The 27,438-nt window shown below is 43.5% G+C and overlaps 1 protein-coding gene across 3 annotated transcripts in view; it reads right to left on the bottom strand.

Annotated features, from left to right (window-relative positions):
• The window catches only part of ASB3 (ankyrin repeat and SOCS box containing 3), a 279,122-nt gene that overhangs the window by 11,869 nt on the left and 239,815 nt on the right, over positions 1-27,438 (bottom strand). The gene's annotated exons all lie outside the window — the stretch shown is intronic.

Consider the following 27,438-nt stretch of genomic DNA (forward strand, 5'->3'; position numbering starts at 1 on the left):
AAATCAAGTTTTTATTTACCCTTCTGTAGACCAATATATAACACTTTCCAAAGTTTTAATTTAGATTGGATTATTAAAAACGTACCATCCGCCCTATAGCAGTTTTACTGCTACAAGGTGGCTCTCCTGTGCAAAATCACATAAAAAAGTTACTTTTCACTTCCGCCAGCGGAGAAGATCTTGAGCTGTGAACTTTCACAGCACAAAACGATCTACAGGCCCCAGCAAGTTGCCCGCCGGCACCTGCAGATTGTCAGTCAGGGAGGAAGAACAGTGCTATGGCTATGTATACTGCCATAGTACTGTTTTGACAGGGAAAAGTCATGAATGGTTTCTCTGCAGAGCAGAGAAAATGATCCATCACTTCCCATAGTAAAAGCACCACCTAGTGTACACCAAGCACATAGCTAGGCACACACTTAACCCTTTGATCACCCTGATGTTAAGCCCTTCCCAGCCAGTGTCATTAGTACAGTGTCAGTGCATATTTTTAGCACTGATCATTATATTAGTGTCACTGGTTCCCACAAAGTGTCAATTAGTGTAAAATTGTCCGCCGCAATATCGCAGTCCTGCTATAAGTTGCTGATCACCACCATTACTAGTGTACAAAAATAAATAAATAAAATTCCAGTAAATGTACCATGGTTTGTAGACGCTATAACTTTTACATAAACTAATCTGTATACAAATATTGGGATTTTGTTACCACAAATATGTAGCAGAATACATTTTGGTCTAAATTTATGAAGACATTTTATTTTTATTTTTTTTTATTAGATATGTTTTATAGCAGAAAATACAAATTAATTTTTTTTAAAAACGGTCAGTCTTTTTATAGCGCAAAAAGTAAAAACCGCAGAGGTGATCAAATACCACCAAAAGAAAGCTCTATTTGTGGGAAAAAAGGACACAAATTTGATTTGAGTGCAGCATTGCTAGTATCACAAAAAATGGCCTGGTCAGGAAGTGGGGTGAATCTTCTGGAGGGCAAGTGGTTAATGACACTGATATCTCATGGAACACTATTTCCTACTTGGTGCAACAAATGTTTACAATTTTAAAGGCATTGTACACTTTCAAATGTTTTTGTTGTGTAATTAGGTAATAGTCTAGTTCAGGGACCACTAAATGGTGGACCGCGGTCCAGACCCGCACCAAGTGACAGTCCTGTCTGGACTGTGGCCACCACTTAGCAACTGTGTGTCCTCTCCCGAGTCTCCCGCCTAGCCACCACGGACATCCTCAGAGCACGGCAGGGAGCGGGAGTCTTTTCAGGTCAACAAGCGGGTAATCACACATTTGTTAACATAGTAAGTTGCACACCTGTCACCCTCCATCCAGATCTGCAGCACCTTCCAACCCCTCCCCTAAGGATGACAGCAGCGGCCTTGTGGGAGACTCAGGAGAGCATACCCCAGGCTGATAAGTGCCTCTGCCCTGCCAAAGGTAGGACAGTTCAGGGGATACTTCCATTGTAAGAGGCACTGTGACATAAAGGGGCACTATGATGTAACGGGCACTCTGATGTAAGGGGCACTCTGATGTAAGGGGCACTGCAATGTAAAGGGGGGCTGTGATGTAAAGGGGAACTGAGGACACCGTGGGACTGCTTTAAGGGGGGTTGTGATGTGAAAGGGGCTGAGGACACTGATGTAAAGAGGGAGCTGTGATGCAAAGGGGGCTGTGATGTGAAGGGTAGGCTAAAGATACTGATGTATGGGGGCACTGTGATGTGTTATAGTGCAAACATGAGATTCGGACCTTTGCTGGAAGAAAATTTTACTGACTGCAACTTTGTAAATACCTGGTGTAGGTATATTCTCTGTGACATTTGTTTGTGTTTCCGTGTAATGATGGGCTCACAGGTTGTGGCTGCAGTTTGTAGTGTCATGGCTGATTAATTCTCCTATGTTCATGTATTCATTCACCTAGCTTGTCCTCATTCACTAAGGGGGCACGACAACTCCTTGTTCCAGGTCACACAGTGTCCAATCCATGCATCGCCATTTCCTCTGTGTTGTTTAACAAATATGGGAGTGATAATGTAATAAAAGACTGCTTGGTGATCTCTCTGTTAATTTCTCTGCCTGTTTGTGTCTGTTACAGAGCTAACTACGGTGTAGCTCTCACCTACAAAACACTAGACTGAGAGACCCTGGGATTGTGGGATATGTGGTTTCCTCACAGGAAGTGTCAGTTCCTACACTAGACTGGGGCCATGCATTAACCTGTGCAGTGCCATGTCACATGCCTCATGTTTGACCACAAACAGAAACTTCTGACACTAGAATGCAAACAACATTGTGAAACTATATAATCAATGTACATCTTGTGCAGGTGAACAACACAAGGCACAGGTAGGGAGGTGTATAATGCCTTTAACTGTTAAATAATATTGTAGGCAGAACATTATGTTAAAGCCTGACTCCAAGCAAACAGCTACATCACATATCAAATACATATAAGGGAGATATTTCATCTGCCAAAAGGATTTGTATTTTTTGTCCATCTAGACTAACACAGCTCTGCCACACAGCACAGCCATACCAAATAGGGGAAGAGACCTTACATTTTTCTGCTGCAGTTTCACATTAATTTACAGGTCTCCTCCCCACCCCCTACCCTGTAACTGGACAAAAGAAAGCAGCAGACTAATAAGCCCATCTCCCAGTCAGTCTGTTCTCTCCTTCTATCAGCATGCTCCTTGCACAACAAGACATCTGACTGTGTCCATGGGTGATGCTCCTTCCTCCCCCCTCTCTCTGCTGTAAAGAGCAGAAAGAGGCTGATACCTGGTCAAATGTGGTGCTTACCTGTTGCCATCTGCGGTGAAGAAACGAGTCTCAGCCACAGTGGGATTGCATGGCCCAAGTTCCCTATTCTGTTGTAGCCTCTGAGATGTGTTTCAGATGCCCCCCCAGTCTATGGGCTCCTGTGTATAGCAGAGAGATTCAAACATGGACAGTCCAGTAAAAGCCTAGAGTCCTCAATAAGGCAGCAACCACTGCCAACACAGTCTCTCAACTCTCCTGCACTTTGCAACAGTGCCTTGATACATAATAAAAACCTCAAATTTAACCAGAGAGAACATGGACTAAAAAACCATAAACCTGGTAACATACAATGCACCTAGCCAGGACACCACAACTAATTTTCAGTTAAGTCCACCAAAACTTACAGATGTTAGCCACTTGCCCTCCAGAGGATTTACGCCCCTTCCTGACCAGGCCATTTTATGTGATACGGCGCTGCGTTACTTTAACTGACAATTGCGCGGTCATGCAACGCTGCACCCAAATGAAATTTATGTTCTTTTTTCCCCACAAATACAGCTTTCTTTTGGTGGTATTTGATCGCCTCTGCGGTTTTTATTTTTTTGCGCTAACAAAAAAAGACAGAATTTTGAGGAAAAAACAATAAATTTGCTATAAGGCTCCATGCACACGGGGTGTTTTAATAATGCTTTTAACGTTAGCTATGTAAAGGCACGTTAAAAAACATGAGTTTTTCAGTTTCACCACTTTTTGTTTTGCGTTTCTCACAGTTTTCGTTTACCAAAAAAAAAAATTGGTTTTTTTGGGCAAAAAAAGTCCAACGCTGGTTTGCCGCGATGTACCATGTTTTTCAGCGTTAGAGTATTTTAACGGCTAAAAATCTCCTCTAGAAACCCACTAGTTTTTTTTTTCCAGCCAAAAAACGTTGATTACAGTCTATGTGTGCATGGACACATAGGATAACATGCTGGAGGGTTTACTGGCTGTAGAAAAAAAAACACCAAAAGCCAAAAACAGCTGCTGTAAAAGCGTGGATGAAGACTAAAACACATCCAGTAAAAACTATTTAAAAATGAAATTTTTCATCAGGGCACTGATGATCAGTGTGCCCTGATGATCAGTGTAGCCCCAGCAGTGCCACCTGTCAGTATCCATCAGTGCCTTGTGTCAGTGCTCATCAGTGCCTCGTGCCAGTGCACATCAACGCCACATATCAGTGCCCATCTGATCTGCCTTTCAGTGTCACCCATCAGTGCCAGTCAGTGCCACCTATCAATGCCAATCAGTGCCACCTATCAGTGCTGCCAGTCAGTGCCACCTATCAGTGCCAGTCATTGCCGCCTATCAGTGCCAGTCAGTGACGCCTATCAGTGCCAGTCAGTGCTGCCTATCAGTGCCGCCTAACAGTGCCATGTATCAGTGATGCCTTTCAGTGCCCATCAGTGATGCCTGTCAATGCCCATCAGTGCCACCTGTCAGTGTCTATCAGTGCAGCCTATCAGTGCCCATCACTGAAGCCTCATTAGCGCACATCAGTGAAGGAGAAAAATCACTTATTTACAAAATTTTATAACAAAAACTAAGAAAAAACATTTTTTTTCAAAAATAAAAATCCCAGAGGTAATTAAATACCACCAAAATAAAGCTCTGTCACAAAAAAATGATAAAAATGTCATATGGGTACAGTGTTGCATGACTGCGCAATTGTCACTCAAAGTGTGACAGCGCTGAAAGCTGGAAATTGGCCTGGACAGGAAGGGGGTATAAGTGCCCTGTAGACTTGTGGTTAAACACAGACCTCTCCCGTCAGTGTTCCTCGACGATTGCCAGGTGCTGGCTGGGAATCTTCGGCTGGGACCCGGTAATCGACAGCTGTAGCTGCCAATGGCGGCGTGGGTAGGGGTCCCTACTCGGAAATAAAAAATCACATATATAAATATACCGTATATATATATATATATATATATATATATATACATACATATATACATACATGATTTTGCGCAGCCCTGCCACCCTGTAGCAGTAGTTCTGCTATAGGGCAGTCAGGAAGCGGTTAATTAATTTTGCTTTGCATTGTGCTGAAGTGAAAAAATTCTGCCGGTCTATTAAAAGCCTGCATTGTAGTGTGCTAGCAGTCCAGTAAAAATTAACTGGCCACGTTATCGCAACATGTTAAAACGTAAAATAGGAGTGCGGTAATGTACCACAAAAATCGAAATCATCCCTCTAGAAAGAAAAAAAAAAAAAACTTTCTTTGTTGAGGGTTTAGCATTACATACCCAAGAAGATTTCAATTTTTTTTCTAATCTTTCCTCTGCATTTGAGCTGCAGAACTAATTTCTTTCTGGCGTAATGAATGTGACATGCATTCCTAGACAGCATGTCAACACCACCAGTGATATCATTTTAAACTAATAATCCAACAATGTAAACATATTTGACAAGTGTGTTCTTTTACATATTGCGCCTTTCAGTTTACAATTTGGAATTCGATGCCAGATTGTCCAATATTATGTCTACTTACATACAGTGTCCTTTCTTGGATTCAAGGAAAGGGACCATATGTAGCAGGGCTAATATGCCTCTAGCTACAGGGTGTGATATTACCTACACTTGAAACCTACTAGAGGATTACCTACTCTCAAAGTCTACTAGAGGAGGGTTTTAAAAACTTTTTAAACAAAGGGCCAGTTTGCTGTCCTTCAGAATTTTGGAAGGAATGGACTAGCCAATGGGAGTACAAAATGCCTTGGTGTCAGTGGGAGTAAAATAATATTATATAGCATCTGTGGTCAGAAGAAGGAATAGTGCCCCATAATTGGTATCTGTGGGAGGAATAGTGCCCCATCATTGGTATCAGTGGGGGGAATAGTGCCCCATCATTGGTATCTGTGGGAGAAATAGTGCCCCATCATTGGTATCAGTGGGAGGAATAGTGCCCCATTGGTGGTATCAGGGGGAGGAATAGTGCCCCAGCATTGGTATCAGTGGGAGGAATAGTGCCCCAGCATTGGTATCAGAGGGAGGTATAGTGCCCCATCATTGGTATCAGTGAGAGGAATAGTGCCCCATCATTGGTGTCAGTGGGAGGAATAGTGCCCCATCATTGATATCAGTGGGAGGAATAGTGCCCCATCATTGGTATCAGTGGGAGGAATAGTGCCCCATCATTGGTGTCAGTGGGAGGAATAGTGCCCCATCATCTTGGTATCAGTGGGAGGAATAGTGTCCCATCATTGGTATCAGTGGGAGGAATAGTGTCCCATCATTGGTATCAGTGGGAGGAATAGTGCCCCATCATTGGTGTCAGTGGGAGGAATAGTGCCCCATCATTGGTATCAGTGGGAGGAATAGTGCCCCATCATTGGTATTACTGGTAGGAATAGTGCCCCATCATTGGTATCAGTGGGAGGAATAGTGTCCCATCATTGGTATCAGTGGGAGAAATAGTGCCCCATCATTGGTATCAGTGGGAGGAATAGTGCCCCATCATTGGTATCAGTGGGAGGAATAGTGTCCCATGATTGGTATCAGTGGGAGAAATAGTGTCCCATCATTGGTATCAGTGGGAGGAATAGTGCCCCATCATTGGTATCAGTGGGAGGAATAGTGCCCCATCATTGGTATCGGTGGAGAAATAGTGCTCCATCATTGGTGTCAGTGGAAGGAATAGTGCCCCATCATTGATATCAGTGGGAGGAATATAGTGTCCCATCATTGGTATCAGTGGGAGGAATAGTGCCCCATCATTGGTATCAGTGGGAGGAATAGTGCCCAATAGTTGTTATCAGTGGGAGGAATAGTGCCCCATCATTGGTATCAGTGGGAGGAATAGTGCCCAATAGTTATCAGTGGGAGGAATAGTGCCCCATCATTGGTATCAGTGGGAGGAATAGTGCTCCATCATTGGTATCAGTGGGAGGAATAGTGCCCCATCATTGGTATCAGTGGGAGGAATAGTGCCCAATAGTTGTTATCAGTGGGAGGAATAGTGCCCCATCATTGGTATCAGTGGGAGGAATAGTGCCCAATAGTTATCAGTGGGAGGAATAGTGCCCCATCATTGGTATCAGTGGGAGGAATAGTGCCCCATCATTGGTATCAGTGGGAGGAATATAGTGTCCCATCATTGGTATCAGTGGGAGGAATAGCGCCCCATCATTGGTATCAGTGGGAGGAATAGCGCCCCATCATTGGTATCAGTGGGAGGAATAGCGCCCCATCATTGGTATCAGTGGGAGGAATAGTGCCCAATAGTTATCAGTGGGAGGAATAGTGCCCCATCATTGGTATCAGTGGGAGGAATAGTGCCCCATCATTGATATCAGTGGGAGGAATATAGTGTCCCATCATTGGTATCAGTGGGAGGAATAGCGCCCCATCATTGGTATCAGTGGGAGGAATAGCGCCCCATCATTGGTATCAGTGGGAGAAATAGTGCCCAATAGTTATCAGTGGGAGGAATAGTGCCCCATCGTTGGTATCAGTGGGAGGAAGAGTGCGCCGTGTTTTGTGTTCAGTGTGGGAGAGATTACACCCCACTGTTGGTGTCAGTGGAAGGAATGGTGCCAGTGGGAGAAATAGTGCCCCAGCATTGGTATCTGTGGGAGGAATAGCGTCCCATCATTGGTATCAGTGGGAGGAATAGTGCCCCATCATTGGTATTAGTGGGAGGAATAGTGCCCCATCATTGGTATTAGTGGGAGGAATAGTGCCCCATCATTGGTATCAGTGGGAGGAATAGTGCCCCGTCATTGGTATTAGTGGGAGGAATAGTGCCCCATCATTGGTATTAGTGGGAGGAATAGTGCCCCATCATTGGTATCAGTGGGAGGAATAGTTCCCCATCATTGGTATCAGTGGGAGGAATAGTGCCCCATAGTTGGTATCAGTGGGAGGAATAGTTCCCCACTGTTGGTGTCAGTGGAAGGAATGGTGCCTCATCATTGGTGTCAGTGGGAGCGATGGTGTGTTATCATTGGTGTCAGTGGGAGGAATAGTGCACCAAGGGCTGCAGTTTGGAGGCAACTGTACTAGTGGATTAATACTTTTCCAAAAAAGGAAAATTCTCCTATCTTCCTGTCTGGTTAGACTTGCCAGGATAAACATCCCTCCTATGTACCATATGACATATTATCCCATTGTTGTTCCTTTTATTCCCATAAACATTTCCCTAAAAAAGTTTTTGATATTATTTCAGTATATACTATACCACCATCCCAGCTACCACAAACACAAAACAAGCAACCCTATATGACCCAATATGTTTCACTGCAAGTAGCGGAATATTCAGGGGTACAATATGTACAAATACAATACACTGGTGCCTGTGCAAGCACAACAAAATTGATAATCATAGTTTAGCATTACTTTCAAATTTCCATAAATTGCCTGTAAAAGCCATTGGGGAAATCATCATTTTTTTTTTCCTAAATTAAGAAAAGGATGCAGTTTTCTTTTAATTGCACCTAGTGTTTGCTTTTTAGCCATTTTAGGCATAAACAAAGCTTCAAGGGGATATTTTAAGTAGACGAGCCTGAATAAAGTGTAAAAAATGCAATCACATAAAATGTCATGCTCTCCACAACTGAGCAGTCTTTTCTTCCAACCCTCCTGAGGGTTCATCGAGGAGGAGGCCGTGATACGCACCTTGATTCAGCAGGGAGGGGAAGCTTCTCCTATGAACTAGAAAGTGATATCACGCACTCTGGGGAAATTGTGCTCCAGATGACGCCTGACCTGCTCATTCTTTATGCCTTTTGAAGCTTTGTTCAGCTATAGACAAACCTGCTATAGCAGACCTATCAGGACGTACCAATCATACAAAATCTGCTGTTAAAGACATGCTGCCTGTAGAACAAAAATGTAAAAACCTGTGCAGGCGCCTAGTGGAAAACATACCTGCAACCACTTCAAAATCCCTGCAGATACCGAGCCATTCTGATGGGGTAATGTCAGATTTTGCTGATGCCTCTACATGTTTCTGTTGACCCATCAGTAGGATGGGATGTCTCACTGGCCAATAGAAATGTGTATGAGGCAACAGGCAAGGTTCGGCACTCTAAAGAACAGTCCAAGATTTGGCTATTAAATAAGACCTGGGCTTTACTGACACTTTTTGTTTACATGTGAAAATCAGTAGTTGCTTGCTGGAAAATTACTTAGAACCCTCAAATATTTTATCGTTTTTTAAAGAAGAGGCCCTAGAGAATAAAATGTTGGTGTTTTTATGGCACATGGCATTTGTACAGCAGTTTTTCAAATGCAAAAATAAAAATACACTTTAATTAATTTTAATGTACATAAACACAATATACTGTACTACCCAGGGGCGGACTGACCATTTGGAAACCCGGGCACTGCCCGAGGGCCCGGGGTCAGTAGGGGGCCCCATGAGATACCCCTGGTAACTTTTTCATAGGCTTTTTTGAGTTTGGGCAAGGACACAGGGGCCCCATTAACCCCTATTGCCCGGGGGGTCAGTAGGGGGCCCCATGAGATGCCCCTGGTACCTTTTTCATAGTCTTTTTTGAGTTTGGGCAAGGACACAGGGGCCCTATGATCCCCTATTGCCCAGGGGCCCCATGAGTTGTGAGTCCGCCCCTGGTACTACCAAAGTGTTTGATGAAATATAATGTTACGCTGTATAAACAGATGTCAAACACTGGCGACAAACTACTTACATTTTATTATCCATAGGTGACGCTTTAAAAGCCTTATTTATTTACAGATTACAGACTTAAGATTTTCACAGGAGGTCTGGTGATAGAATTACTGGCCTCGATCTGACGTCTGCAGTGATACCTCACATGTGTGGTGTGATCCTTGTTTACGTGCGAGACAGATGCATGTGTTCACCTTTGCGCTTGAGCACGGGGGGGGGGGTTGCTTAAATTTTTTTTTAGATTTTTTTATTTTCACACTGTTCCTTTAAAAAAATGTTTTCATTTGTATTGTTATTGTAAGGAAACTAAAAATTTTCCCTTGACATAGCAATAGTCAGTGACAGGTACTCTTTACTGAAAGATCTCCTTTGCTTTTAAAAGCTTCCAAGGTTGCTTTTTTCAAACCACTAATTGTTTGTTTACAACCGGTGAAATGATCATCGATTCTGGTTTCTCAGACCATAGAGATGATTGGGGCCCTTCTGGTCCCTAATCAGCTGTATGGTCAGCCGGTGGAACTGCTGGATGCACACTTGGGTCTCCTAGTGGGACAGAAGAGCCGCAGAAAGCGTCGGAGAGAGGGGAACAATTCCCTAACTATTCAGGTTGCCTATTAAAGTTTTATATTAACCTTCTTATATAGCTTTACTTTATCTAAGGATGCCTCTCAGAGCTGAGAAACCTCATGCTGATATACTCAGCCTCCTGGATCTTTAAAGAGAAATTCCACTTTCATGGAAAAAAAAATTATAGCAAATAAAAAATAAAATAAAAAATAGCATATACAATTGTTACACAAGCACAATTTTCAAATTTTTCTCACAAATGTTAAAATCAGCGTTCTTTGCTTAAAAAAATTACTTAGAACACCCAAACATTATATATTTTCTGAAAACAGAGGAACCAAAGAATAAAATGGTGGCTGTTTCAATTTTTTATGTCACATGATATTTGCACAGCCGTTTATCAAATGTACATTTTCAGGAAAAAAATAGAATAAATGTTAGTGCACCCAAACATAATATACTGTAACACCCTTTTTTTTTTTGCTAAAATATAAAAGAAGATGTTGTGTAAGCAAATAGATACCAAACATGTCAATACTCAAACTTGGGCATGTCCATGAAATGGTGACGCAGAACCAATACGATGCTTTAAAAGGATTTACAGATTATCAGTGTGGCGTTCATAGTGAATGATGGCCCTAGAATTATTGCTGTCACTCTGACATTCATTGCAATACCTTACATGTGCTGCAATCACTGCTTATATACACATACAGGACCTCTGTGCAAGTTTACATTTGCATGTATGCAGTGGGGGGGGGGGGGTTGCTTTTAAATTCTCATTTATTTATTTTTATTTATTTACATTTTTTTATTTTACACTTTTTTAATTCAACTTTGCTGCTATCACAAGTGGGCTAGCAAGCCCCCAATGTGATAGCTGTGGGGTGGTGACAGGTCCTCTATATGGAGACATAAAGGATCTATTAGACCACTGATTGGTCTACAGATTGTGCTTAATTGTTGCTTTCCTAGCTGTAACAGCCAGGGAATGACAGCCCTGAAACCTGAAGCAATTAAATCACTGTTGCTTCCAGCTTCATTAGTCACAGAGGAGATGGGAGAACAGATGTTCTTCCATTTCCTCTGTGTTTAGCTATCCCAGCCATTTACCTCAGTCTTGAGCTCCCCAGAAGAACAGACCTCCAAAAAAAACATGGGCTCCATCAGGGGAGTAAAAGTGATCAGGTAGCTGTAGAGCTGCACAGATCACTTTTACTGAACTGCTGATCCCTGGCTGTAAAAAACTCTTGTGTGACTGGCTCACCGATTTTCCCAAAAATCTGCACTAAGAAGTCAGATTTTAGGCTTCCCATGTAGTAAGAATGTTAAAATCTCTGCAATGTACATTGATCACCGAAATGGGAATGTTTTTTTTTTCTTTCTCTGCAAAACTGGAGTCACTCTTAAACCACTTACTCACTAATATACAAACATATATACACTTCCTGTCATCAAGTGGTTATTATCATGGCTGCAGATCTATAGTAGGTACCATTTTTTTAGCTGGCCATCAGCTGTTTTGTGTAGTTGATCCAGAGGTTTCACAGCTGCTTTTACAGTACTGTGAAGGAACAACGCCCTCCCGCCTGCAGTGGTTCCTGGGCTCTCTTGTTCTTCCAGGGAGCTCAGGAATGCAGTAAGCAGTCAGGGCAGCTTCATGAAGAGCTGATGGAGTAACATTTACTAATCTCCTCTGTGACCAATGAACTTGGAAGTGACAAGGATTTTGTCACTTCTGGATTCAGAGCTTTCTTTTCCTGGTTGTTACAGCCAGGGAAGCAGCTAACCAAGCACGATCTGTGCTTGGTTAGCTGCTTTGAAAGGCAGGGGAGTCATCAGGGGTCTAATAGACCCTGGATGTTTCAATAAAGAGTACCTGTCACCTGCCCAAAGCTATTGCAGGAGGACTTGTTAGCCTCCTTGTAATAGTAATAACGTTAAAGTGGAAGTAAACTTAACTTTTTTTACATCCTATTGGTCTCTTCTGCCATAAATGCAGTCTCCTGTCTGTCAGTGGTCATGTTCACTGAGCTGTGCATGCGCAGATCAGTGAACATTTATGGCCCCGATCTGTGCTGCGGCGATGTGACTCCCGTGTGCATGCGCAGGAGTGACGTCATCATGGCCCAACCTATCAGCCAAGGCAGGGAACCCGAAAAGAAGACCATGCGAAGATGGAAGCGCCTGAGGCCTGCCGGATCGACCCCACCACAGCTCTGGAGAGCACCGTTTGACCGGTAAGTCTGCTATAAAGTACTAATATGCTGTGCATACTAGGACAATATGGCATAACCCACCTGGGGGCCCCTAATAATTAAACTATGTAGCAGAATTTACTACAACTTTAAATAAAAACTGTTTAAAAAATTTAAAAGCACCCCATCCCCCGCACATACACGAAAATGCAAACACGTGCCTAGGTCCAGCATGCATATGTAAACGGTGGTTGCACCACCCATGTGGGATATTGTCGCGAACGTCAGAGTGAGAACAATAATTTTAGTGTCATAATTCGCAATTAACTGGAAAGTGATAACCTGTAAAAGCTTTACTTTTTACTTTACGCATCAAAAAGCTGACCATACACATTAGGATTTCAAGGAAATCACTAAATTCTCCTATCATATGTCAAGCAGCGTGAATGTAAGAATCCCCTGTACCAGCAACTGCAGCCTGACAACTGGCATTTGTGGCTGTTAGAATACAAAACAGCACTTGCACCTGACCGGACACAGGCGCTGTCCAGCAAAGTATTTTCACCCTGGCATCTTTGGCAAAATCAGTTGATAAAAGTGTACCTTGTGGTCAGGGTAGGCAACCTGCGGCTCTCCAGCAGTTGCAGGACTACAGGTTCCATCATACCTCTGCAAGTCATAGCTGTAACTGTCAGTTTTGTAATGTTGCAATGCCTCATGGGAAATGTAGTTTCACAACAGCTAGAGAGAAGCAGGTTGCCTACCCCTGCTTGCGGTGAAGTTTATTTATTTCAGGTACTTATATAGCACTGTCAATTTACGCAGCGCTTTACATATACAGGGTGCAGCAACATAACGTCCTTTTTTGAAATGCGTGCCATTCAGGCTGTAGCGGCCATAGCGGGGCGGGAGTGGTCTCAGGCGACAGGCGTAGTTCTAAAGTTTTTGTTCTCTTCCAGGTCAGTCATTATCATGCGTTGGAACAGTGAGCAGCGTGCGTTTGCCGTAGAGGCCTACTTTTCGAACGGATTTTCTGTGATCGCAACCCAACGCGCCTTCCGACATCGCTTCAATGTAGCCCCGTTGGGCCGTGTCCCGGACAAGAAATCAATTGTTACGTGGGTCACTACGTTCAGACAAACCGCGAGTACAACAAGACGAAGAGCTGGAGTCCCTCGACCCATCAGATCACCTGAGAACATCGAAGCAGTGAGAGCTTCAATCGTGCGATCCCCGCAGCGTTCTGCGCGCAAACATGTGTCTGCCCTTGGACTTTCGGAAAATTGCCAACATACCCGCTGCTATGCTGGTAAGGGTCATGAAAAACGCCAGAAATCGGCTTATTCAGTGTATGGACAATGGGGGGCGTCACCTACCTGATATGATTTTCAAAACTGTGTAAAACAGAACTTTAGATATGTACCTACATTATTAAAGACAATAAAAACAATTCTGATTCATAAAATGGGTTTTATTGCGTTTTGGAAAAAAGGAAGTTATGTTGCCGCACCCTGTATATTGTACATTCACATCGGTCCCTAACCCTCGAGGGGCGTACAATCTAAGGTCCCTAATTTACATTCATACATACACATACTAGGGCCAATTTAGACAGGATCCAATAAACTTGCCAGCATGTCTTTGGAGTCTGGGAGGAAACCGGAGTACCCGGAGGAAACCCACGCAGGCACAGGGAGAACATGCAAACACCAGGCAGGTGGTGCCGTGGCTGGGATTCGAACCAACGACCCTAGTACTGCCAGGCGGAAGTGCTAGTTCTGGAGAACTGACTGGGTACACCGTTGAAACTTCCTACCCAACCAAAATTGGCTGCTGGTGCAGAGAACAAATTTCTGAACTTTTCTGAAACACAAGTCAGTGGGAGGAACCACAGCTTGTAGCAGAGCAGGTATTCAACACACTCGGGAATATCCCAGAATCAGCAAGGCAGTGGAGTTTTAAAACATGGTCGGTTGGACAGGTAAGTATACAACATCTCGATTTACAGACTGCCTTTAGTTTTGTTTCAAGCCCACAGTGACAGGGTCACTTTAAGGAAATTCGTACAAAAAAAAAGCGGCAGCTGCTCATGCAAGTGTAACAGAGAAAGATAGATTAACATAAAACGGAATTGAAATCTCAAGGGCAGCTAAACCATCAGGCACCACAGAACTTAATCCTTTATTTTGATCAGTCAACAGTTCATTTCAAAGAGTCGCGGAGTGCAATATGTATTTCTGAAGTGCGTAATTCATATAATCCTGAGAATTTAAAGTGTTCTCGCAGCTCTTTTTATACTCCCTGTCATTATGTAAAATCCAGCCACCATCCATTATTGTGTACACTTTATGTCTTGTTCATGAACAACTCTTGAAGCTCATGTTTATCCGGCATTACCCTGTGAAAATAACATTCAGAAGAGGGGTTATTAAGGCAGATCTAAACTTGCCCTTTAACTAGCAAAAAGGACTAGAGCCTGGTTCACATGTATGCAGGTTTGCACAGATACGGCAGCCCATTAATTGGAATGGGCTGCCGTGTCTGCTTCCACAGGGAAATGGTTCCTGCACCATTCTAAAAATGCGAAGACTGGGAGATCGCATTTTGGTTTCGCACCATGCGATTTCCTTTGCCTGAAAACACACTGCATTTTGACTGCAGGTGGTTGCCGCTGCAGGAATCGCTGTGATTCCTGCACCCGCATAGATCTGAACGGGCCTAAGGCTAGGTTCACATCTGTGCGAGTAGTGCCGCTGCAGATCCGCATGAAAATCCGTGTAGCCGCACCACCTGACCAGAGAAATGCGGACCCATGGGCGGATTGCCATTAGTTCTAATGGTATGCCGCCCACACTGGAAAACGCAACCGTACCGGGAACCGAGGTTCCCATGCGGGCTGCGTTTTCAGAAGAAGTGCAGGGACTTCTTCTCTGCGTGAGGAAAGAAAAAACAGAGGGCGCACAGGCCTAGTGCATTACCATAAAAAATGTTTAATAAAAAATAAAGTATGTGTTGTACTCACAAACGACAATATAGTCAAGGCACATCATAAAGAACAGTTGGGTCAACACCACGCTGAGTAACAGTCCGCAATAGGGAGTATAGACATCCAAAAGGCTGACGCGTTTCGAGGACTTGCCTCTTCCTCAGAGCCCTCCAAAAGGCTGACGCGTTTCGTGGACTTGCCTCTTCCTCAGAGCCCTCCAAAAGGCTGATGCGTTTCGAGGACTTGCCCCTTCCTCAGAGCCCTCCGAAAGGCTGACGCGTTTCGAGGACTTGCCTCTTCCTCAGAGCCCCGTGACACTTCTTCTCTGCGTGTCACAGGGCACGGGAGTCCATTCAAATGAATGGGCTCTCGTGCCCTCGCAAAACGCGGACCACACGGCCACACATATGTGAACCAGGGCTAAATGGAGAAAGACTTTGGAGTTGACTTACTAAAGGTACACAGACTGTGCACTTTGCAAGTGCAGTTCCACTTATTTTCCACAGAGCTTAGTGAATGTGCTGAAGCTCCAATCATGTACAAGCAAAAAGGCAGATTTTTATTTTCCTTGCACCTGATCGGGTATTCTTTACAAAGTGAAGCTTTACCGCATTTACATTTACTAAAGATAATAATGCAACTGCACTTGCAAAATGCTCAATCTGTTTGCCTTTAGTAAATGCCCCCTTTTGACTCATTTTTATGTTTATAATTTACAATTCTGCTACTTTGACACGAGAGTTTGTGCACAGATAATTTGCTGCGTTCATGCCTCTGGACGCCACAAGAGACTTTGCTATGGCCAAATACAAACTGGCAAATTACCTGTGGCTAGTTGGTGTGTGGCCAAAACTCTGCAGAGATGCCAACCCTGGATGCCATCTCTGTACAACCGTCCTGTTGGATTTTCCCCACTCGATCAGCGCTGCCGGCTAGAGCCAGCAGCGCTGATCAGCGTATTCTGGCGGCGGGAAAGTCAAGGAAATTGAGTCATTTTTTTCGTTTATCACACTGGCTGAACAACATATCTATGGGTTGATTCATTTTCCCATGGCCTTCCTACCTTCCCTGGATTTTTCATCAGTATTGTAGGAGAAAACGTCTGTTCAACATTTTTACATATCAAAAAAAAAAATTAATGATTCACTTCGTGAATACATTTTTTTAAAATTACTTGAATATGACTTCTCCCCGTACTATCAGAGGGAGGGGAGGGCGGCTGTAGCTATGGTACCATGATACATGTTCCACCCTAAAAATGGGTGAAACATGTAACATGTTCCAAAAAGTGAACTTATTCTTTAAGGCAAAAGGGGGTCCAACCCGGTACTAGTAAGGTGTACCTAATAAAGTGGCCGGCGAGTGTATATTACAATGTGTATTTAAATAAAAAAAAAAAGAATAATCATAAAAAAATCCTAAAACTCCTAAAAAATTCATTACCATTGTAATGGCTTGAGAGTCACATCGTAAGGCAACGCAAATGACCGGCATGTAAATCGCACAAAGACACAACAGGAAACCACAAAACAAAGCTTGACAGAAGAATAGCAAGGCATTTAGCAATTCTTGCAATTATATAAGAAATACAGACTGAAGTCATTTGCAGCTGGAAACACCATTAAGAACCGCTTATGCTCTGGACATAACATTTCACAGAATTTCAAGATGGTCTGAAAACACATCAGCGTCCTCCTGACAGCTATTGGGATCATGATAGGAGTTGCGAAGAGCTCTTGAGATCTGGGAATTGTCGAGAATGCATTAAATCCGAACCATGTACCGACTCCTTAAAACCACACCGACCTCAGCATTTTTTTTTTCTTTGCTTAATTGTGTCCAACCCATGGGAGATATATTTGCTGGATAAAGTTCTACACATTTTTAAAGCTAGACAATGAGATTCTTTTAATTCACTCTTCGTGTTACAATATTTTCAGACCACATTAGATACATTCATGAGTATGACATAAGCTGGTCATAGACGGATCGAAATTTGACCGGTTCAGCAGAGACTGACCAAATCTCGATCCACCTATAGCCGTTCCCATGTAGGACAAGTTGATCTAATGATTGACTTGTCACGAATAGACTTGTTGGAAATGTTTTTTCCGATCAGTGCCTGCAGCCAATTGGAGACAGCAGAGGTGTCCTTGCTGTCAGACTACAATAGTTCGGCCAGCTATACTCCTCCGCCATTACTGAAAGGCTGAACTACTGAATTATGTGTTACGTAGAGCAGCATTTTTCAAACTTTTTTCAGTCGAGGTACCCTTATTCAAAATCTAAATCGTACAAAAATGTAGATGTTACATATCATCAATGGGAAACCTGAGCCTAGGAAGATGGACACAACCACCTTGATGAAATGAACTTCCTATCAGCCCTCCTCCATCACATCAGAGTGCCCCCAATACATGACAGCCCCCCCCCCCCCCCCGATTACATCAGAGTCCCTTTTCCTATCAGAGCCCTACCACTCGGCTCTGGCAGCATGGTCATCTACTGTAATATGTAGATCAACACTGATGAAATTAACTTCAAATCAGCCCCGCTCAGTCACAACCCCCCCCCCCACCACAAATCACAGCTGCTTTGATGAAATTACCTTCATATCAGCCCTCCTCCATCACATCAGAGACCCCCATGTCACGTCAGAGTGCCCCCAATACATGACAGCCCCCCCTATTACATCAGAGTTCTCCATCAGAGTCCCTTCTCCTGTCAGAGCCCTACCACTCGGCTCTGGCAGCATGGTTAACTACTGTAATATGTAGATCAACACTGATGAAATTAAACTTCAAATCAGCCCCGCTCAGTCACAACCCCCCCTCCCCCCCACCAATCACAACTGCTGTGATGAAATTACCTTCATATCAGCCCACCTCCATCACAGCAGAGGTCCCCATATCATATCATATCCCCCCAAAACATAAGAGCACCCCTGATCACATCAGCGTTCCCCATCAGAGTACTTTTTACCTATCAGAGGCCTAGCTAGCCTAGATGATTGATTAAAGTGATAAAAAGGTTTGTTTTGTTTTTTTTCCAATAACAAAACATGTCATACTTACCAAAACTATTGCAGAGCAGCCCCGAACCTCCTCTTCTTGGGTCCCCAGCCTGCACTCCTGCCTCCTTCTCCTTGATCAGTGCCCCTAATAGCAAGCAGCTTGCTATGGGGACACTAGTGTGTGCTCACTCCCGAGACCTGCTCTATGTATTCATAAGACACACATTCTCCTCACTGGCTGTGATTGATAGCAGTGGGAGCCAATGGCAATGCCAGTGAGGAGAGAGACCCGGGACAGCCGTGGCTCCTGTGCACATTGCTGGATCAGGATCGGGCTCAGATAAGTCTTAGGGGGCACTGCTACACGCAGGTTTTTTACCTTCATGAATAAAATACATGAAGGTAAAAAACCTACAGCCTTTAGAACCACTTTAAATTAACTTCACATCAGCTCCCCACAGTCACAAAAGCCCCCCCCCCCACCAGTAATTATATAGAAAAAATTATTAATCAGTCTGTATACACAGTAATGCTTCCTTTTTATACTCGCTGTGCAACCTAAGCGGTTAATCTTCCACATTGTGTAAAATGGATTTTTATCCTGACTTCTCTGATCTTCCCCTTCTTCTACTGTCCCCAATCCATCTGCTGATAGAACAAAGCCTTGGGGGCAAGATGCACATGCTCGGTTTAGTGTGTGTTGCTAGAAAACTTTTTTTTCTTGGGAGAGTGCATGTGATCAGCACAGGGCCAATCAGTGCTGTCCAGACAGAGGGTCAGGAGTTATGCAGCGTCATAGGACAATAAGGGGAGAATAAAAACTCCTCCTACAAGCTTTAACCAGTGCTCTGCTGGACACTGATAGAAGTCACAAGACTTCTGATGAGAAGAGGTATTTAGCAGTTTACACTGACTAAAATAATTGCATTTCCATGTTATGTGTACTGTTGGAGACCAGATATAGTTAATGCATAAAAGTTTGCTAAAACCTGAAAATAGGCTTTGATAGTAGATAAATATATAGACTATATTGCCAGAAGTATTGTGCCAGCCCTCCAAATAATTGGATTCAGATGTTCCAATCCCCTCCATGGCCACAGGTGTAGAAAATCAAGCACCTAGGCATGCAGACTGCTTCTACAAACATTTGTGAAAGAATGGGTCGTTCTCAGGAGCTCAGTGACTCCAAGCGTGGTCCCGTGATAGGTTGTCACCTATGCAATAAGTCCATCTGTGACATTTCCTGGCTACTAAATATTCCACACTCAACTGTTAGTGGGATTATAACAAAGTGGAAGCAACTGGAAACAACAGAAACTCAGCCATGATGTGGTAGGCCACGTAAAATGACAGAGCGGGGTCAGTGCATGCTGAAGCGCACAGTGCGCAGAAGTCACCAACTGTCTGCAGAGTCAATAGCTAAAGACCTCCAAACTTCATGTGGCCTTCAGATTAGCACAACAACAGTGTGTAGAGAGCTTCATGGAATGGGTTTCCATGGCCGAGCAGCTGCACCCAAGTCTTACATCACCAAGTGCACTGCAAAGCATCGGATGCAGTGGTGTAAAGCACGCCGCTACTGGACTGTAGAGCAGTGGAGACATGTTCTCTGGAGTGACCAATCACGCTTCTCTGGCAATCCGATGGACGTGTCTGGGTTTGGCAGTTGCCAGGAAAACAGTACTTGCCTGAATGCATTGTGCCAAGTGTAAAGTTTGGTAAAGTTTGGTGGAGGGCGGATTATGGCGTGGGGTTGTTTTTCAAGGGTTGGGCTTGGTCCCCTAGTTCCAGTGAAGGGAACTCTTAAGGTGTCAGCATACCAAGAGATATTGGACAATTTCATGCTCCCAACTTTGTGGGAAGAGTTTGGGGATGGCCCCTTCCTGTTCCAACATGACTGCGCACCAGTGCAAAAAGCAAGGTCCATAAAGACATGGATGAGCGAGTTTGGGGTGGAGGAACTTGACTGGTCTGCACAGAGTCCTCCCTACAACCCAATAGAACACCTTTGGGATGAATTAGAGCGGAGACTGTGAGCCAGGCCTTCTTGTCCGACATCAGTGCCTGACCTCACAAATGTGCTGCTGGAAGAATGGTCAAACATTCCCATAGACACCCTCCTAAACCTTGTGGACGGCCTTCCCAGAAGAGTTGATGCTGTAATAGCTGTAAAGCGCGGGCCAACTCAACATTGAACCCTACGGACTAAGACTGGGATGCCATTAAAGTTCATGTACGAGGAAAGCAGGCCGACCAATACTTCTGGCAATATAGTGTATTTTTCATTCTTCCCAGTTACCTGTACAATGTACAGTAGTAGTTAATGTACAGTTTTAAAGGCAAATTGCCACCCATTGATTTTTCTTATTAACTTGTGTAGAAAACAGATGGACATAGAAGAAATAATATGGCAGGCCGATCTTACAGCAGGTAATAATGATCTGATGCTTTTCATAAACAGCATGCAGAAACAACATGATCACACATGAAGATGACAGAAGTGAAACTTCACATATACAGATCATACCACCCACAGAAAATACTTAGTATAATGATCTGCCCATCTTTACACCAGAATTTACAAAAATATTTAGCAGTCAATCAAGAATAAGCCATGTTGGGTGACATTCAGAGGCAAACATCTCTGACTACATGAATGCTCTTTGCATAAATGAGCAAAGAACCCTGGTATAGGTAGGGCATATATGGCCTGTGTGCATCCAAGGGTGGAACTAAGGACTGTATGGGGTTTATTTACTGAAGCTGGAGAGTCCAAAATCAGACTCCCTTCTGCATAGAAACCAATCAGCTTCCAGGTTTCATTGCCAAAGCTTCATTGAACAAGCTGAGGTTAGAAGCTGATTGGTTTCTATGCAGAAGGCAGTCTGATTTTGGACTCTCCAGCTTTAGTAAATAAACCCCTATGTGTCAGGGATGCAGGCGTCCAGCAAGGATAACCAGATCAGCGGGCTGTACCTTAAGGAATCAGGAATCAGACTGAAAAAGGTTAAAATACATTTAACAACTTAACTACCGTTCTATAGCAGATATACAGGTGAAACTCAAAAAATGAGAATATCGTGCAAAAGTTCATTTATTTCAGTAATGCAACTTAAAAGGTGAAACTAATATATGAGATAGACTCATTACATGCAAAGCAAGATAGTTCAAGTCGTGATTTGTCATACTTGTGATGATTATGGCTTACAGCTCATGAAAACCCCAAATCCACAATCTCAGAAAATGAGAATATTGTGAAAAGGTGCAATATTCTCGGCTCAAAGTGTCCCACTCTAATCAGTTAATTAAGCCATAACACCTGCAAAGGGTTCCTGAGCCGTTAAATAGTCTCTCAGTCTGATTCAGTAGGAATCACAATCATGGGAAAGACTGCTGACCTGACAGTTGTGCAGAAAACCATCATTGACACCCTCCATAAGGAGGGAAAGAAGAAGTTGGATGTTCCCTAAGTGCTGTATCAAAGCACATTAATAGAAAGTTATGTGAAAGGGAAAAGTGTGGAAGAAAAAGGTGCACAAGCAGCAGGATGACCGCAGCCTGGAGAGGATTGTCAGGAAAAGGCCATTCAAAAGTGTTGGGGACTTTCACAAGGAGTGGACTGAGGCTGGAGTCAGTGCATCAAGAGCCACCACACACAGACGGATCCTGGACATGGGCTTCAAATGTCGTATTCCTCTTGTCAAGTCGCTCCTGAACAACTGTCAAGGTCCTACCTTTTTTCCAGAGGTTATGTTACTCCATGTGCTGGCATCCATCTTGGATTTCTGCTGAGCATGGTGGGAATCTTTTATGCCTTCAGGTCTCTGAGGTCCATCCCCCAGAGGGGTGTGGCTGATTACATATAAGCCTGTGGTCTGCACATGCTCTTTGCACTTGTGTCTTGTCTCGCTATAACTCTGTTCTGACTCTCGTGACTCTCCTGGAATCTGACTCGGCTGGTGACTATTCTTTGTGTTCTCCTTTGATCTGACCCTCTGTTGCTGAACCTGGATTGTGACCTGTGATTCTTGTCTGCTGTCCTGTACCATTTTGTCCCGTTGTTGTCGACCCGGCCTGCCTGACTACTCTATTGTCTTTTCCACCAGCTACACGCCATTGGCGGCGGCCATTACCGCAACTGAGGTGTCTCGGGGGCCGCGACCTGGTTCCTGGCTGCGTCAAGTCCATCCCCACCATCAGGGGCCCTGGTGAAGGGCAGCCTGGGACTTAGACTCCGCGCCCTGAGGGACTTCGGTCTGTGGGTGGTGGTTGTCAGCCAGTGCATTACATTGTTATTAGGCCTGCCTGTCCGTTCCTCAGCTCCTGCCCTGACAACAACAAACATCAGAAGCGTCTTACCTGGGCTAAAGAAAAACAAACCTGGTCTGTTGCTCAGTGGTCCAAAGTCCTCTTTTCTGATGAGAGCAACTTTTGCATCTCATTTGGAAACCAAGGACCCTGAGTATGGAGGAAGAATGGAGAGGCACACACTGCAAGATGCTTGAAGTCCAGTGTGAAGTTTCCACAGTCTGTGTTGATTTGGGGAGCCATGTCATCTGCTGGTGTTGGTCCACTGTGCTTCATTAAGTCCAGGGTCAACGCAGCCGTCTACCAGGAGATTTTGGAGCACTTCATGCTTCCTTCTGCAGACGAGCTTTATGGGGATGCTGACTTCATTTTCCAGCAGGACTTGGCACCGCCCACACTGCCAAAAGCACCAAAACCTGGTTCAATGACTGTGGGATTACTGTGCTTGATTGGTCAGCAAACTCGCCTGACCTGAACTCCATAGAGAATCTATGGGGCATTGCCAAGAGAAAGATGAGAGACATGAGACCGAACGATGCAGAAGAGCTGAAGGCCGCTATTGAAGCATCCTGGTCTTCCATAACACCTCAGCAGTGCCACAGGCTGATAGCTTCCATGCCACGCCGCATTGAGGCAGTAATTGCTGCAAAAGGGGCAAAACCAAGTACTGAGTACATATGCATGCTTCTACTTTTCAGAGGTCCGATATTGTTCTATGTACAATCCTTGTTTTATTGATTGCATGTAATATTCTCATTTTCTGGATTTGTGGATTTGGGGTTTTCATGAGCTGTAAGCCATAATCATCACAATGATGACAAATCACGGCTTGAACTATCTTGCTTTGCATGTAATGAGTCTATCTCATATATTAGTTTCACCTTTTAAGTTGCATTACTGAAATAAATGAACTTTTGCACGATATTCAAATTTTTCGAGTTTCACCTGTATTTCTACAGGGCAGCCACTCTGCGCAAAATCACGTAAATAAACATGATTTTGCATTTCTAGGTAGAGGGCGTGTGCGTGCCACCCTGCCTGCGCTGCCATTGGTTGCAGCGGATGTCAATCACCAAGTTCCATGCCGGGAATTCGGTGATCACCGCTAAAGCTGAGAGGGGAGAGACCTTTGTGTAAACAGCATGTCTCCCTAGAAAAACAGCACACACTGTTACCACAGCACAACACAGTTAACCCTTTGATCGCCCCAGATGTTAACCACTTCCTGCCCAGTGCCATTAGTACAGTGTCAGTGCTTTTTATTAGCACTGATCACTGTATTAGTGTCACTGGAGATGTCAGTGGCCGTTAGTCAGTTCCCACCCAATGCCAGTGCCCGCTGCAGTTCCGAAGTATGTTGCTAATCGCCTCCATTACAAGTATAAAACAAATTAAAATAAAAAATCCAGTAGACGCTATAACTTTCACGTAAACCAATTTACACGATTTGGGATTTTTTTTTTTAGCAAAGACAAGGAGCAGAATACATTTTGGCCTAAATTTAAGAAGAAATTAAATTTTTTTACTGGATATGTTTTATAGCAAGAAGTCAAAAATATATATATTTTTTCAAAACTGTTGGTTATAGCGTTTGTTTATAGCACAAAAAATAAAAAACTGCAGAGATGATCAAATACCACTGAAAGAAAGCTCTATCTGTGGGGAAAAAAATGACAAATTTCATCTATGTACAGCGTTGCATGACCATGCAATTGTCAGTTTAACTGCGCGGTCATGCAAGCTGCACCAAAATGAAATGTACGTCCTTTATTTCCCCAAGAAATGGGCTTTCTTTTGGTGGTATTTGAACGCCTGTGCAGTTTTTATTTTTCGTGCTATAAGCAAAAAAAAGACCGACAATTATGAGAAAAAAAACTATATTTTGGACTTTTTGCTATTAAACATGTCCAGTAAAAAAAATTTTAAAAAATCAAATTTCGTCATAAATTTAGGCCAAAATGTATTCTGCTCCATGTCTGCTAAAAAAAAAATCCCAATACGTGTAAATTATTTGGTTTACGTGAAAGTTCTAGCATTTACAAATGGTGGTATAGATAGTGGGATTTTTTTTTTCTACTAGTAATGGCGGCGATCAGAGACTTTTAGCAGGACATTCTGACACTGGGGGGGGAGCTAACTTGGTGTCACTGACACCCCAGTGACACCAATACCATGATCAGTGCTAAAAAAAAGCACTGACTGTACTAATGGCACTGGGCACGAAGGGGTTAATGTGAGGGGCGATCAAAGGGTTAACTGTGTGCTGGGAGTTTTTTAATAGGGGGCGGAGGGGTGTGCTTCACTGTAAGCACACTGATCAGGATCACTGTACTGTGCACAGCCATCCTGAGCAGTGTGCTCGAGCTGACAGGGAGGAAGATTGTTTGTAAACAAAACAATCTTCCTCCATGTCAGAGATGCTTGGTAATCACTGGGTGTCGGCGGGTAATTACCGACCGGGACCTAGTGATTGACATCCGCGGCCGCGAAAGGCGGCATGGGTAGGGCGCGCGCTCCCCCTACCCGGAAATGCAAAATCACGTGTATATTTATTATTTATTTATTTCAGGTACTTATATAGCGCTGTCAATTTACACAGCGCTTTACATATATATTATACATTCACATCAGTCCCTAACCCTCAAGGGGCGTACAATCTAAGGTCCCTAACTTACATTCATACATACACATACTAGGGACAATTTAGATATATATATATACACACACAGACACACACGTGATTCTGCGCACAGGTTCTGCCCTGTAGCAGTATATCTGCTATAGGGCGGTCCTCAAGCGGCTAAACAAAAGATAAATAAATAGTGGAATACGTAAATTAAATATGTCCTTACTTATCTCCCTTACTTCTGTGCACACCAGACACCGATCAGCCTGTGGTGCATGGTATAGTGCTCTCAGTCTAATACCGAGAACTTGCCTTAACCACTTGCGTCCACCTACTGTTTATAAACGGCAGGGCGGTGGCACTCCAGGGGCGGGTTGCCGTTCATAAACGGCACCCGCCATTTCTAGCTGTGCGCGCTCCCTGGGGCTCCCTCAGGTGCCCGCTGTGTCCTCCGGACACAGTGAAACACCGATCGTCGGACAGGACCTCTGTACGAGGTCCAGATCATGTGATTACTGATTGGCCAATCAGTGATCACATGCAAAGTAGTAAGCAAGATGTCACTTCTGACATCATTGCTTGCTACGTGTGAAATCTGTGAATGATCACAGAGGTCACATGGTACAAGGCTATTCACAACAGCTTTGTACCTTGTGACAAGGTGTGATCAATCACAGCTCACTCAGTATTTCTCAATGGCTGCAAGAAAGCAGACAGAGAGAAAGAGAAATGATTGCTTTTACATCCTATATGGGTGTAAAAGCAATCACTGTAAAAAAGAAAAAATCTTCATCACCCCCCACAAGTAGTACAGTGTCCCCATGGTGACACTGTACTGCTAGGGTGACAGTATGTAAAAAAAAATAAAAAAAAAAACAAATAAAAAAAAAAATAAAAATGTAAAAAAAATGTTTAAAAATTAAAATTTTTGGTTATAAACTAATTTGGCTTATTTTTTTTTTACTAAAAATATAACAGAATACATTTTGGCCAAGATTTATGATGAAAGATTATTTATTTGCAAAATTTTATAAGAAAAACACTTTTTTTCAAAATTTTTGGACATTTTCATTTACATGGCAAAAAAAATAAAATCACAACGGTGAATAAATACCACCAAAATAAAGCTTTATCTGTGTCAAAAAAATGATAAAAAATTCATATGGGTACAGTATTGCATGACTGCGCAATTGTCATTCAAAGTGTGATAGCGCTGAAAGCTGAAAACTGCCCTGGACAGGAAGGGGGTAAAAGTGTCCGGACAGGAAGTGGTTAAATTAAGAAAACACTGGGTTTACCTAACAAGCATGCAGCTCCCTCTTTGCTGTCAAAAAAGCAGGCTAGGGGTGAAGAACTAACCAAGTAGAACTTATACACCCATTCCACCATCACATTTCCACCCATCATTTGGATGAATGCCAGAATGATTGGGTGTTTGAATGAGGGTTAATGATCACTTACTGTCAGGTTAGTATTTGTTTAAAGGATAAGTTCACCATTCATAACATGTTACAAGTCAAACCCATATTCAGGGTATAACATGTTACGATCAGACGGGCCCCCGCTCCGACAGCTAGCGGGGGATCTTTTCTCCCCTTGCTGTCAAATTTTTTAAAACGTGGCTTTGCGGGGCTCTGCCCACCCGGGTCACTCATTTACTGTGTTCTGTGAATGAGAAACTGACAGCCTTAGCGGCGGTTGGCTTGTAGTTCTCAATGAATTAGCACGGAGCGTAATAGCACCATGGTACTTAACTGAGTCTTCCTGTCAGTATATCTGCTTGCATCCCATCCCATACAGGCAAGCAGATATACTGACAGGTCTGCAGGAGACCTGCATGGCACCAGTGATCTGCTGACTGCTGGTGCAATGCTTAACATGCTCCTGCAACAAAAGATAATAAATGCACTTTTTTTACCTGCAAAAAAATGTGTATTTATTATTTTTTGTATAAAGGTACTTACCCTTTAAGGCTTTAGTTTCAGCTAAAGATCATCTCATCCACTTTAAATTATGGCACAGAATTTATTATACCCCAGTTAGACTGGCCAGTATTTATGGGAGTGTACATCTTCTTTGGTGGATTTTGATCATTTTGGTACTGTCCAGTAATACAGGGATTCTGGCTGGGAGTTACCCGTGCTTCACATCAACTTACCTTCGTGTCATTTCCATTGACAATACCGGTCTGCCTATTGGGGCTGGTTGAAGATACAGCGGCCACTCAGGGTGCAGAGGATGCTTCTGTCTATGACCTTATTCTAGGCTCGTAAATCCATACTGTTATATTGGAAAA

Source organism: Staurois parvus, unplaced genomic scaffold (assembly GCF_062004578.1).
Source record: "Staurois parvus isolate SC_StPar_1 unplaced genomic scaffold, SC_StPar_1.0 ptg000169l, whole genome shotgun sequence".
Lineage (NCBI taxonomy): Eukaryota > Metazoa > Chordata > Amphibia > Anura > Ranidae > Staurois > Staurois parvus.